At 37.0% G+C, this 21,122-nt stretch overlaps 1 protein-coding gene across 3 annotated transcripts in view; it reads left to right on the forward strand.

The window, feature by feature from the left end:
* The first annotated feature begins 881 nt into the window (after positions 1 to 881).
* adcy7 (adenylate cyclase 7) overlaps positions 882 to 21,122 on the forward strand; it is a 55,877-nt gene continuing 35,636 nt past the window's right edge. For 2 of the 3 annotated variants that reach the window (XM_048185008.1, XM_048185010.1), the window contains exon 1: positions 882 to 1,065. The gene's annotated coding sequence lies outside the window, so the exon portion shown is untranslated. The remainder of the gene's footprint in view (positions 1,066 to 21,122) is intronic. The other variant, XM_048185011.1, reaches the window with a different exon arrangement.

Consider the following 21,122-nt stretch of genomic DNA (forward strand, 5'->3'; position numbering starts at 1 on the left):
TCACACTTTGCAAAAGCAGAGTCACCAAATAATCAAAAAAAAAAAAAAAAAAGGCAGAGATACTGTTTAATGATACTTTTTTTGTATATTTCCTATTTGTAGTGCCTGCCTGTGAAGTGTAGGCTATTCCAGCTGGTTCACTGATCTGCACAAAGCACAGAACTGCAGCTTTCAAACTGTTTCTATTGACTTCTCAATAGTCACATCTGTGTTAAAAACTGGTAATCCCAAAAAGAACGAATATTGGATATGCATAAACAATTATTTTATTATTTTTTAATATACTATTTCATGATTGATCTTTATTTTTAAAAGAAATTGTTTGAGTCATTGTTTTGAGGCTGTCGCTCATTAGCTCTTATAAGCTACTATTAAGACATCAATATGTTTGTATATTTTTGTGAGAATGAAAAGGCAATAAAGCTCAATTTTGAAAATCAAAAGGAAGATCTGTATTCTACAATATCTTGAAAGTTAGCTGTGTTATGTAGACTACAATTGAATTTACATTCATTGTCTTGCATACGTTTTATAATGCTTTTTACGCATAAAAAAGACAATGTGATTACAGTTACATTCATTAAACATAAAATGGACACTGTGTGGACATGGGGATTTTATATATATATATATATATAAATCCCCATGTATATATATATATATATATATATATATATATATATATATATATATATATATATATATATATATATATATATATATATATATATATATATATATATATATATATATATATGAAACAAACCAAATATATATATATATTTGGTTTGTTTCAGCATGCAATACCAAACTCACACAGTTCAGAAACAGTTATGTTTTTGCTGCACGCGGGGAGGCGCGCTCAAATCAGACATGATCCGAGCGGTAGTTTCGGTAGCGCGTGCACAGTTTGTGATCGAGCCTCTGGAGCTTGAGCCTCTGCGAGAGAGACAGACAAGATTTTACACTGTCACACACGGAACCGAAGGACAAAATCAAATGTATCTAATCGATGTGTGTTTCGGCATCAAAAATCAGAGTTTAACACTCGACGATAGCGGCCAGGTGAGTGAAGTTTCTCACTTTAGCGAATTTGATACCTGTAGAGTTCAGTTACCTGGACTCGCGATGGAAACTAAGCGAACAGAGATGCTCTTTGTTTTTTCGTTTTAAATATTAAGTGGTTTATTTACATTTTCGGTTAAACGAGTGCTGCTTCTTCCTATGGTCAATCTTCACACAGGTCTCTTTTCGCGTCTGTTAGGGCATCGTCAGTTCGGCTCAGAAAGAAACATTCCTGACTGAAAATCTATATAATTCCTGTATTATTGATACAGGTGGAAGGAATGTTGTCCAGCCTTCCAGAAAGAGTTAAAATGTCCTGAAATAGTTGGACTAATGTCTTTATCTCATTTGTTTGAAGTTAGCTTAAACGCATCCTCTTGTCCCGCGAAACAGGGGATATATGTATGGTAACGTTAGCGTTACTGAGTGTCTGTTGGGACTAGTGTTGAGGTCCCAAATCTTTCTGAACTCAGATAATGTGGTGTTCCTTATAAAAGTTCATTTCAAAACCAGTCAATACAGCTGCAGCAGCAGTCCTCAGGCAACGTCTGCTAGATAGTGGAAGTAACTGGTTTGCTTCTTGACATAATGGTCTCTGTACAGGAAATGAATATGTTAGTGTGCATGAATCTAAGTGCGCTGGAGGCTTATCATATGCGGTTTACTCTGAGCAAACAAAGCCACTGGGCTTAACGTTACCATCTGAACGTGAACGGAGGAGGAAGACATGGAGAAAACAAGAGACAATTGATTAAGCTCGATTGGATTTTTAGTTTAGAGCTGAATTTACTATGGACATTATGGACATTTCTGTCGTGAATATAAATAGCTTTGCACTTAGACTTGGAAATCAAATCCTCCATATGCGTTTTTTGGGCAAAATTTTACAAGGATTTGTGGAAATCCTCTCCAGCCATCTTTATTACTTGATTGAAAAGAAAAAAGAAAAAAAAACCTCTAGTAATCATGAACGACTGGAAAAGTCATGGAAAATCATTGGTCATAAAGGGTGGGAACCTTTAAAAAAGCCATGACTGAAGATGAAACCTCACAGAGGAAGTGTTAACTCTTCTCTTCTGTAAACTGCTGCAAGTGTTTGGCAGAAATAGTGCAAACAATATTTTTTGAAACATCTAAGTTGTATTATTGTATGTGTATATGTGCATTTTCTATTTTGTCTGCATTTTCTGCCATGTCAGAGCTGCTGTTTATGTCTACTTTATTGAAAGTATAGACTAAATAACACTGACATTAAATCAATCACTGCTTGATTTATTCAGAAACAGGTCATGTAAACATGTAAACATTTTGATGACATTCATGACGAAATGTTAGGAATAAGGATGACTGATGTTTCATAGATCACACATCTTACCACAGCAGAGTCATTGTGGTACAGAATCTGGCAAGACAGCCACATTGAGCACTGCACAGAGATGAACTCTTCCACTCATAAAAGTTCATGGGTGATGAAAGAATTTAGGAATCAGGAAGTTATTCTGAAAGTTTACTATGAAATAAAAAGCTTTGCTTTTTGGTGTCATTAACAGTCAGATGCTGGAATAAAACGTTGTTAATAGAAAGTAAAAAAAAAAAAAAAGTTATTAATAGTTTGCCAGTATTTAAAAATCTGTTTTTACTCAACTTAAATGGATTTTGTTTGTTTTTGGTAAATTTTAGGAAAAATAAATATAAAAAACGAACCCTAACTCAAAATTGTAAATCTTACAATTGTTTCATATAATGCAATTTTCTGTCAACACTTCTAATGTCCTTTGAATGGAGTTTTGGACTTCTTGACAGCCAACGCATATATTTGCTTGAAATATGGTAGGAAGTTATAAAGTACCCACTTAATGTCACCCTATATGGGCTAATGGGACATTCATTGTCTTGCTCAATGGCAGACTGGAATCATGTTGACAGTGAACAATCTATAAAAATCTATGAGAGAGAGATGTATGGGTTTCAGTATGACATGTTGAGATTCCTGATGCAGGACACTTGAAGGATTAGTTCGCTTTCTAGTCAAGCTAGTCTAGCTTTCTAGTTGAGAAATGCCCCTGTTATGAGCCTTAAACATTATATGCATGTATGTAGCACATACAAAATACAAGTGGATTGATACACCACCCAAACTGAAGGTGAAAGTGCATTGCTGTCAGAGTTTGTGTTGGGCATCTGTGCAGTGCTGAACAGAGAGTTGATTGAGTTCACTGAGAGTCTGACCGTGCCTGAAAGCAAGTAACAAGCAGACAGCCTTACTTGCAGACATGAGGTTAATTATAATCTCACACCAAACGTGCTACAGCATTGTGGTCAGACTGCTGGTACATGCATGAGTAAAAGCGTACGTGTAAGCATTAGCGTGAGTTTCCATATTGGACTTTACAGTCTCTTAAATGTATATTTCAAAGTTAAAGCTCTGCTTATTGATTTCTAAGATTGTTGCTATTCAATTTCAATGATTATTGAATGCTTATCAAATATAACTTTATTTGTCCTGTGAAGATAATTTTTGTAATTTGCCTCTTTGATCTACATTGCGATATATACTGTATATCTGTATAATAGACTCAATATTACATTCTGTGCTTAAAGGTCCCGTTCTTCGTGATCCCATGTTTTAAACTTTAGTTAGTGTGTAATGTTGTTGTTAGAGTATAAATAAAATCTGTAAAATTTTAAAGCTCAAAGTTCAATGCCAAGCGAGATATTTTATTTAATAGAAGTCGCCTACATCGAACGGCCAGTTTGGACTACATCCCTCTACTTCCTTCTTTAATGATGTCACTAAAACAGTTTTTTGACTAACCTCCGCCCACAGGAATACACAAGAGTTGCGTTTGTAGAGTGTGTTTGTCGCCATGTCGTCGAAACGCTGTTATTTTCATCCCGCAGTCCAATCACCGGGTCTGATTCCGGCTCAAATTGATAGGGTAAAATTAAAGACATGTTTACAATAACACTGAGCGCATGCATCTCCACGTTATGGTAAGAGGCGTGACTTTTCCGGGCACGGTGCGCTCAGAGCTGTCGAATCACAACACAGGAACCGCTGGCACAATCAGAACTCGTTACGTATTTCTGAAGGAGGGACTTCATAGAACAAGGAAGTCATCAGCCCGTTTTTATGACAGTGGAAACAGCGGTATACAGATAAGTAAATTATGTGAAAAATACTGTGTTTTTTTACACACGAAACATGAACACATGTTATATTGCACACTATAAACACACTCAAAGCTTCAAAAAACCACGAAAAACGGGACCTTTAACTTTCTCAAATTCCATACACTACGCTGCACTGGAAGTTGCAGTGGCCACAGAGGCTAAATGCGGGAAAAAGTGCATAAAGTCAGTTTTACTGAATAGACTATATTACTCTGTGTATACTGTATATAAATGTGTGTATATATATATATATATATATATATATATATATATATATATATATATATATATATATATATATATATATATATATATATATATAGAATAACCGTTAAGATTTTCTGCTCTCCTACTTTAAAAGAAACACAATCGCTCCCTAAGACAATGGAGAACTGCTAGATCACTTTATTTGTGAAGCACTTGGACCCCCTCTGACCCTTGACTTGTTCTCCACCCTTCTCTCTCGCTAATTCTGGCAATCTATACATGACTAGAGAGGTTAAACATTCAGCTGTGTGTGTGTGTGTGTCTTAGATGTTCTTCTCGGATGTTCCCTGGAGTTTTCCCACCCCTGCCCCGTGTGTTGCACACTCCCTTCCTCCTGTGGAGTTGACCATCCACGTATCCACACAGGCAATGTCTTTTCCACTGAATGGAATTTGATGCACTTTCAGGGAGTGACTTCCTGAACTTACTTTTGCTTTTTGTCTTCTAAACACTTAAGCACACTTTTCTGCAAAAAGTAACTGTATTGCTAAAAAGAAAAATATTAATAACTTTTTAAATTTTTGACTTAAAGTCCCACTGTCGTATTAAGGGCATGTTACAGTTTTCCTTTCTGTGACGTTTAGTGCTGGACAGAACGACCTCTGTTATGAAGATGCTTTGTTCCCTAAGGATTGATGATCACTGAATCCTTTCATCTCATCCATGTTTTTTATAGGCAATTACACAAAATCAATCCGTCCAATAATGTAATCACCTAACCAATAACAGACGGAGTGGTGCCACGCTGCTCTTTAAAGGCTTTAGTGGGATATTTGATATGGTATGGTAGATCATTATTGTGCTTCATTTTTGAATACTGTGGTCTGCTGTGCTGTTTGACCGACAGGCTGGGTCCATCTGCAGAAATCTGACCATACCACACATTTGACAAGCACACACTATTTAGAGAGAGAGAGAGAGATCAGGCGGCTGAGGTACAGTGACAGCATCACAGACATCTGTTGTATTAAATCTTAAGCAAACAGATGAAGTGCGATCACAGCTACCAACAAAAGGTTACTGGCTGTCTCTCAGAAGGTCAAAATCGCTCCCCCCTCAGTTCGGTCTGTTGCTGTTCTGGCTTTGTGGGAAGTGAAGCATGTGCTTTATGATCTATTTTAGATTTGGTCTATTTGAGTTTCTTAACAGCTCTGTGTTAAAACAAGATCTCACACTTCTGTGTTCAAGCTGTGTGGAGGAGTTGTAGAGTTAGCAGGCTAGCAGCCATCTCTTGAAAAGTCATTTCAGCTAAGCTGGAGTCAAATTCTAAACACTTCAGTGTCATCAAGTGATTGATAGGTTCTTCTGTGTGTTTGTGTGTGTGTGTGTGTGTGTGTGTGTGTACAGGCTTGGCTATGAGGGCCAAATGTCCTCCCTTACAGTGAAATATTATGACAGCCGACTAGTGAGGACATTTTACTGGTCCTCGTTAGTAAAAAGGCTTATAAAAAGCCCAAAACATTTTATTTAAATCTAGTGCTTTGCATATGCTTCTGTGATGGGTGAGATTAGGAGTAGGGGTTAGGTTAGGCCATAGAAAATATTAACGTGATATAAAATCAATGAAAGTCTATGTCCTCCTTACTAATATAGTGAAGCAAGCAAATGTGTTTGAAAGTTTTACTTGGCTAAAATTGTCTCCAGAAGTTTTGTCACAATTGTTTGTTTTTGTCACTTTTGCACATTAGAGTATGTGTGTGTTGCTTTGAAGTCTGAGTTTTGGGATATCCTTCAGTAATGTCTGACAAAGAAAGAGAACTTTATTTCAGGAGGGTTGGAGGGTTATATCATGTAGATCGCCCATTTGTTCATCTGTACTACAAACAAGTATGCTGCACTAGATTTACCAAAACATTGAAGTTTTATTGTGGAATCCATGTTTTGGTAGACCTTGTGGTAGAATGACCTTGTGGTAGACCTTGTGGTAGACCTTTGGTAGAAATGTGTTGGATACTGCATTTTCTCTGATGTGATGACCACATGCTGCTGCAGTTTTATTTAAGATGACTGAAATTCTCAGTAACGGTTTATACGTAAAAGGTCTGTGGCGTTTATGTAATGCTATCCTCTTAAAAATCCACATTTGAGGTCATGATACGCTATGTAAGAGACTTTAATATGAAGCCGAATACTTCAAAGAGTTCATCAGGTTTTGAGATCACGCAAGGTCACATCAGATCTTTGGCCTGTGAGAGATGAAGAGGTGATTTCATTTGCCACGTCTTACCGTCTGATCCTCTCATATAAAGCACACTTGAGCTGATAAAAAAAAATCGTATCTGTTGTCTTTGTTATGGTGTCTTTCCTGTAATCCCTGTCTTATTCTCTCATTTTGTTTTTCCTCCCTCCCTCTTTACCCTCATCTGCTGGACTGCACTGGTCTGTTTAATTGTTCCATATCCTCAGCCCATTCCCTCCCTTAACCCCTCAAATCCAACAGGCACAGAAGCTTGCATTTAAGCAAACAGTAGTTGATAACAGCAAAAATATTATGATTATAATATATAGCCGAGGAGCGTCATCTGTGTGTCACACGCATTCTGAACATTCTTTCGCAGTGTGTCTTTGCTCGTAGCACTGATGTAATGTTTTGTCTAGCCTTGTCTTCTCATTTTTTCCACCGTCTCTCCTTCACACGCGCTCTCATCCTGAGATGCAGAGGTGTGGACGTTATCCCTGCGCATTGTGGACTATGTGGAAGTTTTCCCGCTCTTGACCCTTTTGACGCACTTGTGTCTTTTTTCCTAAAAGTGGATGTGACACTTGAAGCTCTTTCTGAAGCTCATTTGCTGTTGAAAGGTATTTCAGGTGCTTATGTGAAGCATTGTATAGAGTGTGTGTCGCCGCAGTGTTTTTTGTATCGATTCCGTTCATCTTAATCCTTTATTAAACATAATTTATTGCATGCTTTTATGATATTTTGCATTTGTTTTTATGAGTAAGTGGGGTTGGGCATGCCAGATTTGGGTGTATTTGTTTGTGTATGGGTTTTTTTTAGATGGGATTCTCTGTCCTGAATGGTGTTATGAAGAGACATACTAAACCTGTTGTCCACAATGCATATTTTCCTTTCTTTTTGTTAAAGGGATGGTTCACTCAAAAATGAAAAATGTGTCATCTTTTATTCACTGTTTTGCACCCCATTGACTTCCATTGTATAGACAAAAACGGTTGAAACAGTCTTCAAATATCTTCTCATGCTCCACAGAAGAAAGAAAAACATATACATACGGGAATGACATGAGAGTAAGTAAATGATAACAATAGCCCTTAGTCAGGGTAGCGCCATATATAATGTTTGACAAGAATGAAACAGCATTTCAGTTGTTCAGATGACAAAACGAAAAAAAAAAAAAATCTTCAGAAATCTCCATAAAACTCTTTTGAAAATCGTGAGTTTTGAAAATTGTGATCAGGTCCTTTATATAGTGAAGACTCTAGTCTATCCCTCACAGCCTTGTTCTCATCCGCATAAAATTCAATATGGCGTCTGCCTTGACTAAGGTCTATTTTTCATTGTTGGGTGAACCATCCCTTTAAATCATCATTTTTTAGGTTGAACTTATCCTGTTTTTGTTAAAGGGACAGTTCAGCCAAAAATGAAAATTCTGCCTTCATTTACTCACTTGTTTTGGACCCAATTAACTTCCATTGTGTGGCCAAAAAACTTGAAACATATTTTCACGTTTTTGCACAGAAGAAAAAAACAACAACATACATTTGGGGTGAAACATGAGGGTGAGTAAAACATGACAATTAAAATTTTGTGTGAACTATCCCTTTAAATCATGCTTTTTTTTTTTAGATTTGGTGTGTTTTCTCTGTTTGCGATTGGAGAGAACAGAAATGAAGAATAATGTTCCTTGAATGCCTGGGAGCCTATTTAGGTTTGAATGCACGTGACGGCCAAAAAGAGTGATAGAGTTTGTGTGTTTGTGCTCTGTAAGAGTCCAGGTGCTCAGGTCTTTTGTCACATGACACGTCTGAGACACACTTATCTTTGTGCTGTGACAAGTGAATTGCAGAGCACGAGAAAACGACAGTCCTTCTTCATTGAAATCTCTCAGAAAAGGTTCATTGTTGTTTGAAGCGATGTACCTCACTGCTCTGCTGCCTATACTGCACTGCCTTCAGCCCTGTAGTTAGGGAAATGAGTCACAGTTGCTAAGGAAATGGGTTGGTGTGTGGTTAGATTGAGTAGACATCTAAGGTTGTCCTTGATGAGAGTTTCTCTGCTCAGAAAATGGTGGATTCTGTCTTCTGCTTTTGTGGGTGCAGTGTATTTCTTTGACTTATTATTCAACTGCCCACTCACTGAAACCACCTTTATCAGCACAAAATCAGCTCAGTGTTAATATGACATCTTTTACATCATGAACATGTAACATGTCTAAGTGTGCACGTGTGTAGCTTACCGTTAAAATGTTGAAGTGTGTTTCCTTGGAAATCTGGATATTTTTCATAACGTGAGTTCATGTCTTGGTGACATTTCTCTGTAGTTTTACATCAGCTGTCATTAAAGACTTGTTAAGGGAACTGACATTTTAATTGACGTTTTAAATTGTGATCTTACTGCTAGAGGTTATGTATTGTTGTATTTATCTGTGTGTGTGGAAATGAGAGAGAGTGACCAGAAAAAGGGTGTTAAAGGAGGTGATTAATGTACAAGATAGCTATTTTCACTTAGCTAATAATCAACCTTTCAACTTCCCTCACACGCATTAACAACAGTCACATTTTTGCATGTGTTCTAGTGTCCTTCCAACATGGAAAAGGGGAGTGAATCACGATATCGTGCGGGGAGCTACACAGACGCACACATTCTGCTTGAATGTTCCTGCATAGCTCCGTACTGATGCACACACCTGAAAAAACACACGCGCATGTTTAGTCGAAGTAGTGTAATGGAACACCAGGGCACCAGTTTCTGATACAATGGCTTTCATTGTCGGGAAGAGAAAAAGGAGAGAATGAAAACGAATGATGCATGTAGTAAGACAGAAAATGAGCTTTATTCTGAACAGCTCTTGGGTTCATGCTAAAACTAGGGATGCACCGAATGTTCGGCAACCAAAATCATTTAGCCGAAAATAGCAACAACAAAAAAAAAGCCCTTTAGAACAAATGAAAAGACTGAATAAATTTTACCGAACAATGATGGTTTGATGACGCGATCAAATAGCAACCAGCGTAGAGTTAGAAGGCAGTGTGGAAGCATTTTAAAGTGTCTGAAAAAGATGCAAAAATGGCCGTTTGCAGACACTGTTCTGCTGAATGGTCTAGAGGGGGTGCATATGCAAAAACTTACAGCACTTAATTTAATTTATCATTTAAAATCAAGACACCCCGAAAGACGCAGCAGCGAAAAAGGAAAGTTCCTCCTCTCAGTCCCAGCACACCCACTCCATCTGTGGATGACTTCTTAGAAAAGGCAAAAATATCCTATTATCTATCCTATTAACTATCCTAATATCTTGATCCTAGGTCTGTTCCATGCACAAGCACCGACAGCGAAAGACTGTTTAGCGTTGCATCTCGGGTCCTGTTTACACCTGGTATTAAGATGCGTTTTGGTCGATCGGATCACAAGAGACACTTTCCAGTTTACACCTGGTGTTTTAATCTGTCTCTTTTGTCCACTTTCAACACTTCTGTCCTGATTTCTTTGAGGGGAGGGTCTATGGGCGGGTAAATATAGGGTTTTTTTTTAAGATCTTTCGATCTAATGGATAAAATAAGCTCACGCAATTTACCTATGAACTCGCACAGAGATGACAGAAAAACACATGGAGTGCAGCAGCTTTCCTTTCTGCTCTGCTCTGTGGTTCCACAAGACCACACCAAATGCGGCGAGTGTGTGTATTTTTTTTCGTCTTCAAACCAAACTTGGGTCTTCAGCCAACAAAGTATAAATGTAGCAAAAGTATAATGTTTATGCATTAGGTCAGAGAATAGGGGGTCTTTTGTGGTTGTTCGAACACATGAGTGTCTACACTACTAAAGCAATCATGGTCAAATGCATTTTCGACTATATCTGGAAGTGGTTGAAAGTGGACAAGCTCAAAACGTTTCACACCCCGTTTACACCTGTATTTAGTGTCGTCCACTTGCGACACTTCTTAAAGGGCCAAGGGTCAGAAAATTCTGTCATCATTTACTCATCCTGATGTCGTTCCAAACCCATAAGACCTTCGTTCATCTTCAGAACACAAATTAAGATATTTTTGACGAAATCATTGAGCTTTCTGGCCTCCGATAGACTGCAACTTTATTACCAATTTCAAGGCCCAGAAAGGTAGTAAAAATATTATTTAAATAAACCATGTGACTGCAGTGGTTCAACCTTAATGTTATGAAGCAATGAGAATACTTTTTGTGCTCAAAAAAACAAACAAACACAAAAACGGAGGCCAGAAAGCACACTGATTTCATCAAAAATATCTTAATTTGTGTTTCGATGATGAACGAAGGTCTTACGGGTTTGGAACGACATGAGGATGAGTAATTAATGACAGAAATTTCATTTTTGGTTGATCTAACCCTTTAAGCCCATGTGTAAACAGGGCCTCATGTCATCAAAGAGGAGCCGACTTTTAGGTGAGAAAGCAGAGAAGCTACTTTTCATAAAGAAGAACCTGACACTTTTCCTGAAGGCTTATTTCTAGCACAATTATTCAGTTGTTGTGGGTTCATCCACTTGTTTTGTGCTATTTTCAATGTACTTTTTAATGCACTTTTTTGTTGTAGGCGTAGTCTGTTACATTCTTTCAGCAGTCAGTTACAGGTCTAATATAGGCTATTCAAGAAGGGGGGCTTAAAGATGGCCAAAAAAAAAAAAATACTGATTCATTTATTATAAGTTATATTGTGATTTGTTGGTATAATGTTTTTTCTTTGAAAATCAAGATAAAATAGTAAAAAGCACATTTTGACTATTTAATTTATGCAATGGTGAAATAATTGGCAAAATAAATGGAAAAAATTCGGGCAAGTTTTTCATTATATTTGGTTTTGGCCTCGGCCAAGAATTTTCATTTCAGAAATGACATCAAAAGTGGAAAATGTTGGTCAAAAATGCACATTTATACACAAACTGACCAGCAAACGCAACTTTCGATGCTATCTTTATTTTTTTAGCTCAACTGTCACAGAATGGAAAGCACAGGATTGTGGGATATCAAAGGCAGCGAAGGATGCCTCTATGCTGCCTTCAAAAATCGATAAGATGAAGGTATCTCAGGAAACAGGAAGTGAAGCTAACATTGGATTCAGACGTGCCTTGATGCCTTCCTACCTTGAAATGTGTCCTCTGAAGGCAGCATTTTCCAGTATTCGGACGCAGCCTGTGACAGTTGAGATAGAAAAATAAAGATGGCATCCAAAAGTTGCATTTGCTGGCCAGTTTGTGTGTAAATGTACGTTTTTTACCAACATTTTCCACTTTTGATGTCATTTCTAGCGAGAAATTACTACTGTAGTAATTAAGTATTTGTTTAGTTTTCACCAAAGTTCGTGCTATTTTGCTGTAGATAATTAAACTGCTACGCTGCCTCAGAAGTCTGTCTGAAATCCATTTCGTAAGGTGCCTTTGTGCGCAAACCCTGAGGCAGCAAGTCAGCTACCTAGGTTTTTGGATGCAGCCACAGAATGGAAAGCACAGGATTGTGGGATATCAAAGGCAGCGAAGGATACCTCTATGCTGACTTCAAAAATCGATCAGATGAAGGTATCTCAGGAAACAGGAAGTGAAACTAACATTGAATACGGATGTGCCTTGATGCCTTCCTACCTTGAAATGTGTCCTCCGAAGGCAGCATTTTCCAGTTTTCGGATGCAGCCAAGGAGTCATTCAGGAGTCAGGACACACTCGAAAAAAACTCTCAGAATCCTGTACCGAAACCAGAAGTAGTGGATTTGGCAGAGAAATACTCCGTCATACGTCCAACTCTTGTTTTTAAACTTTGGCCATGTTTAATATAGCATTACACCCCCCTCCCCCCCTTTAATATAAGGTTTATATTGTTTTTTTTGTTGTTGTTGTTATTGTGCGAACTATGAGTACTTTACTGTCTTCTTGTATTGCTGCTAATGCACCTCAATTTCCCAAGTGTGATTTTTGTTTTTTAAAGAAATGAATACTTTTATTCAGAAAGGATGCATTAAATTTTAAATTTTGAAGTAAATGTTGTTCTATTCAATCCTGAAAAAGTATTACAGTTTCCACAAAAATATTGAGCTACAACTGTTTTCAACATTGATAATGATAAATGTTTTTTGAGCATCAGAATGATTTCTGATCTTATATTAATATAGATAAAAGCTATTTTAAATTGTAACAATATTTCACATTATTACTGTTTTTAACAGTATTTTGGATCAAATAAATGCAACCTTGGTGAGCATAAGAGACTTGTTTTGTCTTGAGACTGACTATTCAGGCAACCCACAGACTAGTCGATTATGAAAAAGAAAACCAATTTTGCACATCTCTAGTATTAGGAGCCCTGTTAATCAAATGTAGAAAAAAACATTAGGCTCAGACCTTGAGAAACTATCTGAGAATATTTAGGAAACAGAAATGAGAACCAATGCACATGTAGAACAGACAGACAGTGAGATGAGTCAGCCATTTAGTCCTGATGGCGACTCCTAATGAAAGAGAAAGACCAGATCGCCGGTAGTTACATCACATGTAATTACATGCGCAGTAATCAGATATTGGAGGTGTGGAATGGTTGGGTGCACTGACTCTAACCTCAGATGGAGGATAATAATGCCCTCCTGTGCAACATTTACCTGAGCTAAACATCACATCGCCCCAGATAATGATATTCTAGAGAGAATAGAGTGTGAATGTTTATTTGTAATTCACTAGTCTGACTTGGTTGGGTGTGCAGATACTTTGAGCACGCTGTCATCACACATTCAAGTCAGAAACATAACATGATGGAGGTGGTCTAAACAAAACAAAAGAATAATGTTCTGAATCTGAGCAATAAACCCAAATAACTGCAATCTATTCATAGATTATAGATGTATGATATTATCAATATTATAGGTCAGTGTTTCTGCCATGTTTCACATCGACACACCCATTCCAATGTCACAACTTGTGAATACATGTATTTCCAACTAGGAAACTTGTATGATAAATAAATTGAAAAGTGGATATTAATTTTGTGGTATGCTAAGTATTACATTTAACAGTGTTATTAAAGTATTAGTGTTTGATTAAAGATTAATCAAACACTAATAAAGATTAAAAATTAAATTTAAGTGATCATTAGATGATTGCTATGGTAATCTAAATGTAGAAATAGGGGAAATGAGCATGCACAATTAAATATCCAATATTTACCAATATATTTTCAAAAATGTGGTCGTTTTAACAATGAAATATTTGTGATTTAGATGTTTATATACAAAGTAGCTGTCATCGTGTGCTATATTTCACAGGATTCGTCTTACTGAGAGCAGATTTGTGTGAATCTTACAGCAGAACAGATTACTGGACAGATTTGCTTGAGCAGGCTGTTTAGGGTAAAGTCACACAAAGTCATTTTAATGGTTATAGTTTGTTTCCCTTTTATGTTCAGTATCATATGTTTTTATGTTTATAGCGTTTATGGCTGCTCTACTGTGTCTGTATTGCAAAACTAATTTAACTCGTGGGATGAAATGTGATGCTGTGAACAGATTGGCAACACTTAATGTGAGAGTTATAACACTCCATCCTGATAAGGCAATATGCTGAAATCGACTGTGTGCCACCTACTGCAACATCAAACATTTTACTCATCCTCATGTGCTACCAGGAAATACAGTCCATATCTTTCTTTGACATCAAGCGTAGTCATTGAAAATAATAGTTTTCAGTGTTTTTTCTAGGCTGCACCACAGGACATGGATTGGGTACAAATTCAAGTCTAAAAGCAAGCTGGGACTAATTTGCTTTTCTATCCACTAAGACAGCTTCTGTTTATGGGACATTGATTTAAAAAAAAAATATAGCTTGAATGAAAAGTTGGGAATCAAAAATCGATTCCAATTCAAGAATTGGACACATTAGGTCAGGAATCGGACACTTTGAAATTAAAATTTTTATTCCACTGATCAATTCCTGTGTGCGCATTTTAATGTGATTTGAAATCATTAAAGTGCCAGAAGAGAACTCAATTCGGTATTCGGTTTTCTGTGCGCACTTTGGGTGTGTGAGCACTGAGAGCCGCCTCTCATATAGGTTTTGTTATACAGCTTAGGGTTGTACTGATGGACGATATCATCGTCCATCATGATGCCACGTCCCCGCCCCGTCCCGCTCCGCTCCGCTGCGAGTCTTGAGTCGACACACTCTCTTCTATAGACTACAGTTAACCTAAAATATTTGCAGGAATTGCTCTGTAAATTAAATTGAGAATATAACTAATGCTAGGGCTGTGCGATATATCGCATGCGATTGTCACGCGCATTTCGTCAGTAATTCCCTGGTTCCCGGTTCCCTGATTACCGCTAAATCGCCATCAACTGCTTTCAAATGGAGCGGCATTTAATAGACAGAGCCGTAGTTCACTGACAAGCCACGCAATATCGCTTTCATTATCGAAGGCGATTCATCTGCAATAATGAACGTGATATTGCGTAGCTTGTCAGTGAACTAAGGCTCCGGCTCGCATGCGATATATCGCCCAGCCCTAACTAATGCATATATACTATTTTAAATACTGTAGTTTATGCCAGAGACGTGACGTGTGTTAGTCTGTGAAAATACTGTGTCAGGCATACCTATTGGAAAGCCCGAATGAGTCATTAGTTGGGAAATAAAATAACCCTTTCACACGTAAGTTTAAAATATTCTGATGACCGTTATTTAGAACGTATCACTTTATTGTTTCCATGGTGACGCGTCATTGCTCGTCATGTCACACACCGCAGCGCTGTATGACTGATGATCTGCTTTTATTTCAGTTTTCCTTTTTTATTCAAAATATTCACAATTTTGTTAACTATAACATGAAATATCTTATATTCCGATTGTCAAATATGAGCAAGTGGATGTGTTTTGCTGTTTAAACACCTTCATAATGATCGCGTTAGTTGATCTATACACGTTATGGGCGCCGCCATGTTAGTTTGTGCCGCACGTTCTGATTTATGTTTACAACATGTAAATTCATCCAATTCTCCTGAAGTAAGTAAGCTGGTGAACACAATGTGTATCTGATATGAATAAAACGTGTCCTCTAATTATAATGGAAAGAATTGTTATTGCCGCTTCTACATCAGTGTGTGTTTTACAAACTCTAAATGTATTGTTTTGTTTGTATGTATGTATTTAAATTATATGTATTTAAATTAAAAATAATTAAAATTACACCCCCACCCGACGATATCATCGTCCATCGTGATGTTTTACTGTAAACATCGTCAACTGCCAATTTAGGGGACATCGCCTAACCCTAATACAGCTTGTATGTCCTACACCTTCCCTATTCTACTTACGGAAAAAATGGAACTGGCGCTGCGTTCGTTCCGTAAGTAGAATAGGGAAGGTGTAGGACATACAGCGTAATCTTTTTGCGGTTTTGGCGGAACCACTTGGAAGGCGATCATTTGTTTATATAAAGCATATACATTTACATTTCGAAAATGACCGATCGTTTTGCTAGATATGACCCTTATTCCTCGTCTGGTATCATTTAAAGCCCTTTGAAGCTGCACTGAAACTTTTTTAAATTACTTTTTTTTTTTTTTTTGTAATTTTGACCTTCAACTGTTTGGAGGCCATTGAAGTCCACTATAAGGAGAATAATCCTGGAATGTTTTCAACAAAACCCTTAATTTCTTTTCGACTGAAGAAAGAAAGACATGAACATCTTGGATGACATGGGGGTGAGTAAATTATCAGGAAAATTTTATTTGAAAGTGAACTAATCCCACTAGCGATCTCACCGCCAGCCAATGGCGACGTGCAGAGGCTAAGTCGCTGGTAGTGTGAATGCATCTTTACAATACAATCTTTACAATTTTTGTACCTGAACTTTGTTCAGTTGTATTTATTTGAGCATTGCTAATTTGTTTATTATTTTGTAATTGTCTACTTCTATTTTATAATTGTCTAAACAACTGTCTACTTCTTTAATAGGCTAATGTTTTAAATTTATATTAGTTAGTCTAGTTGTTTTTGTTGTGGTATTTTTGTTAAAACCATAGGCAAAATGTCCTTGTGTAAGTGTTCTTTAGGCTGCAAATTTTTTTTTTTCATGGTATTCAGTTGGAACAGAATGTTTTGCAAAAAGACAGAGAGCAAATATGTTTATTTAAATGTTTGATTTTTTTTTTTTTTTTTTTTTTTTTCAAAAATCCATTGGAGGTCCATAATTTAGAGAAACTGCATACCATAGTCAAAGGGTTAAACCTGTCTTTTTTCTGTGGAACACAAAAGAAGATATTCTGAAGAATGTTTTTTTTTACTGTCCATATAATGAAAGTCAGTGGGGTCTAAAACAACATTGAAAAACGGTGGTAAGTCACTGTCTTAATGAGTGAGCCATCATTCATTCATTCAGTAAAGAAGCAAGTGGCTGTATTTATGAATGTGTCATTGAATCATTAACTCTATGATTCGTTCAAAGCCACAGATTCATTCACAAAACCCCAGCGGTGTGTTGAATACTGCTGTGGCTTTCGCTGGAACTTTTATTTCGTTGCAAAATAGACCAAACAATACTGACAATACTGTGTTTAAAATTTACATCACTTAATATTACCCTTTGTTTGTTGAACTCTTGTATAAAATCAATGTCTCATTTGCAATCTTGTGGATATTTGGAAAAAATTGCATTTTTGCTTGTATAATATATTATCAACATTAAAAACAAGAACTCACACAGGGTATGCTTTTGTATCTCTGTTTTGTTCTTCATGCTGGTAAGTGAAAAATCCCCACTTAAAAAAATGTTCCATTGCCGAGAACAGCAATAATGTGACACAGTTTGCTAAGGCAGCATACTCTGCATGCAACCTATCAATTGCATGCTGCTTGTCAGATGCAGTCAGATTTGACAGCAAAAGATGAGGTCATTTGATTGGATGTCATGTATTTGACCTTTTACAGCATTTTGCCTGTTAGAAATACATGCTCTGTTTTAATGCTATTTTAAGGTAAACATTCAATTTGTGTACCCCTTTTGTCACCTCACATACAGTACGTACCTCCAGGGGTATGCGTACCCTAGTTTGGGATTTGAGAATCACTGCTGTAGATAAAAGCAAATGTGTGGTAATTATAAAAACTCACACATGCCACGTTTCCACCCACAGCAACACCAGGATTCCTTTGTAGCTTGACCTTGCCATCCCATGACAGGCTTGCTATTGTCTGTGTTTCCAAAGGATAACAGTGATGTCTCTTTATGAAAGTGATGATGGAATATCTTTTCTTCAAAGAGACCATTTCTCTCTGCAGGAAGCCATTAACCACACCTCATCTGTGAGTCCAGAGAGAGAGAGAGAGAGAGAGAAAACACAAAGAGAGATGAGGCAGAGTTGATCTCTTGATAAAAATGAGTCTACATTCTGTAAAGTCACCATAAAATTATGTAGGCCCCACTGCTCCTCGTGTGGTTCGTGTGACGCACTTTGTTATTGTGTAAACAGTAATAAAGGAACCTGCAGTATATTGTTAGTTTCCAGAACATGCTCTACATATTTCACAGAGTCAGTTGTGTCAGGCCAGTGCATTTATGTGAGTTTGGAGTGTCATAAGCTCAATATTGCTTGGCATTTGTGATCTTATTGATACAGTCTGTTGTAACAAATAACACATACATGATACATTTTCATGACTTTATTGAACACATTATGTAATCATTCACAGTGCAGGGTGGAAAAAGTGCTTGAATCCTTACATTTATTAACTAGCTGACCCTCCAGTTATATAACCCGCACCGGACTTTCACTTTACAGTTTTTCTCAATCGATTTGACACAGTTCTCCAAATGAATGTAGTTGCTCTCAAAACAATTAACACAACACACTGTTATGTTGGCAAAATAGTTCAGTATTTCACTGCATAATGAAGCACTGCATTTTATTCTAGTAATGCATTTATCAAAAATAAATGTTAACATCAAAACTACAAGTGTGCTCTCTGTTGATTTGATAAATTCTGCTGTAGATTAGGGCTGCAAGATTATGACAAAAATCATAATTGTCGATTATTCCTTTGAAATGGTGAGTGTGATTATTAATTACTACTATCATAATTTATACTGAATGATGTTTTGAATGGCTTTATACCATTGTTTGAAGCAACTGCATGCCATATTTTTATATAAAAATGAAACACAAGCTGAAAACACCCTTCCTGAAATTTTATTTTTTATTACTTTTCCATAGCATTAAGCCTCAAACGTCAACTGTACGTTAGTTTGTTTTCTTCTTTAAACAATATATATAAAAAAATAAACATATGGGCCTTTTTCCTGGTTGCATTTGCACCGCAAGTAGGAACTCTGAAGTGACACAAACTGTGCTTGTTGTTGTGACTTTTATTTTGATGGCGCGGCGGACATTTATTTTGACGGTGCTGAGAACAGCTCAGCCAGAGCCTCATTCTCCATCTTCATTAGTTTACGATCTGTTTAACAGTCCTGTCTAATACGTTATTAGATATAACTGTTATACAAAGAAAGTAGACAGTATATGAAAATGTATTAGCTTTTGCCATGTGGTTGATGCCCAGTGTCGGTAGCTGAGCAGAAATACATAATCATGTTTCGCTTGGTACACTCAAAATCGCACTGGATTTTCTTCTTAGCATGAGGTTGAGAGGTCCATCTATCACTGTTTTCCATGTTTGTAGAGTTAGCTTGTGGAGTAAATAGAAACACGGCTTTTTAAAAATTGCAGGTGCTGGTGTTTCGCAAGCGTTTGACCATTCAGCGTACACCTACGTCACTGGTAGTTCCTTTTGTGCTGGGTTAGGCCTTTTACACTGAAATAGTCATGATTAACCTATCACAACATAACATGCTCTAAACAAAACTCTTAAGCATGCAGAATAATGTAAGTGGATATATTTTTTTTTGTAATTGCGCCTTTGAACGATTACAAAATAGTGGCATCGTAAATGTAATCGCGATTAGAAATTTGATTCATTGTGCAGCCCTACTGTAGACACACATACATGAATGAAAGTAGATGTTTACCGTGTTCTGTAATCGATGATCAAACCACTCTTGCATCTGTGCTGAATGGTGAAATTGAACAATGTCCCACACAACTACACAATTTCGCTTGATTTGCTCCTGATCACCCTGTGGAAAGTGAATTTCATTGATGGAGATTTTAAAATTTTGAAGCCTTTCTGTGTTGTGCGGCCCAAGACAGCGTTGTGTGCCACGACACCAGTGGATTGCGCCACTCGTTGTCCAGAGACATTGACTGTGGTACAATGTTTATATTGGGCTTCTCTCAAGAAAAGACCATAATTTAATGACATGGTCAATTAGGTTGGCTCTGATTTCATTTGAAACCTGTCTGTACCATATCCTTCAACCTCTCCTCCCTCCTCTTACACCTTGCTCTCCCCTTTCTCTCTGTCTATGTCTTCTTATATTTTCTTCTCTTGCTCTTTAATACCATTGCCCTCCACTCTACCATATCATTTCCCTCTACTCCTCCATTTTCACCTCTTCCTACATCCTCAGCTCTTCTTGCTCCATCTCCTCTTCCTATACCATGTATTCCTTTCCCTTCATCTCAATCTGCCACTGTTCCTCTATCCTCTCCAGAAACCTCTCATTCTTAGACTTCTTCCTTTTCCATTCTTCTTTTTTTAAATATTTTTTCTTTCCTCTTTTATAGTTTTTGTAATTAAGATAGCTGTGCAAAAAATTAGGAAATTTGCATTTCCTGTGTTGTGTGTATTACTTACTCAGCAGATATTTATTTGGGGCAAATTGAGAACATTCCAAGTGCAACTGAAAATTTAACAAATAGCAGAGTTTTGTTTGTTTTGTTTGGAAAACTGGTGCACAAATAGTTGTGATTTTTGTAAAAGCAATAAAAAGAGCTGCAATTGTTTTTGTCTGATATATTAACGTTTTGGTTGGCAGTGCGAACAACTTTTTATGCACAGTGTTTTAAGAAAATTATGCAAGTGATTCATAATTTGCCTGAAATTAAGGAAAATTTACAACCTGTTCAGGACAATTACAAAGTGTTCAGATCACTGTGTTAACTGTTTTAGGAACAATGACCTGAGTTTGGAGAAATGTGTCAAATAAACTGAGAAAATCTGTAATTGCAGGTCAGGAAGAATTTTGCCTGTAGTTTTGCAAGTTGCAGTGTCCACCTTATTTAGCAATGAGGAACTAAGCTATTTTCTCTGACTATGCGAGACTTCTTATTCAATAGCCACAAGTAACTAAGAATAACAAAGTGCTGTAAACGTTAAAATTATTTGTTCAACAAACCAATGTGTTAATGATTATGATAGTGAATTAAAACAACATGATAGGAAGTCTGCGATATCAAGCAGCATAATGGACTATTTTTGCACAGCTAAAGTAGCTGGAAGCAGATGACACTGGAAGTTTTGCGCATTCAGATTT

The sequence above is a fragment of the Megalobrama amblycephala genome, linkage group LG3 (assembly GCF_018812025.1).
Source record: "Megalobrama amblycephala isolate DHTTF-2021 linkage group LG3, ASM1881202v1, whole genome shotgun sequence".
Lineage (NCBI taxonomy): Eukaryota > Metazoa > Chordata > Actinopteri > Cypriniformes > Xenocyprididae > Megalobrama > Megalobrama amblycephala.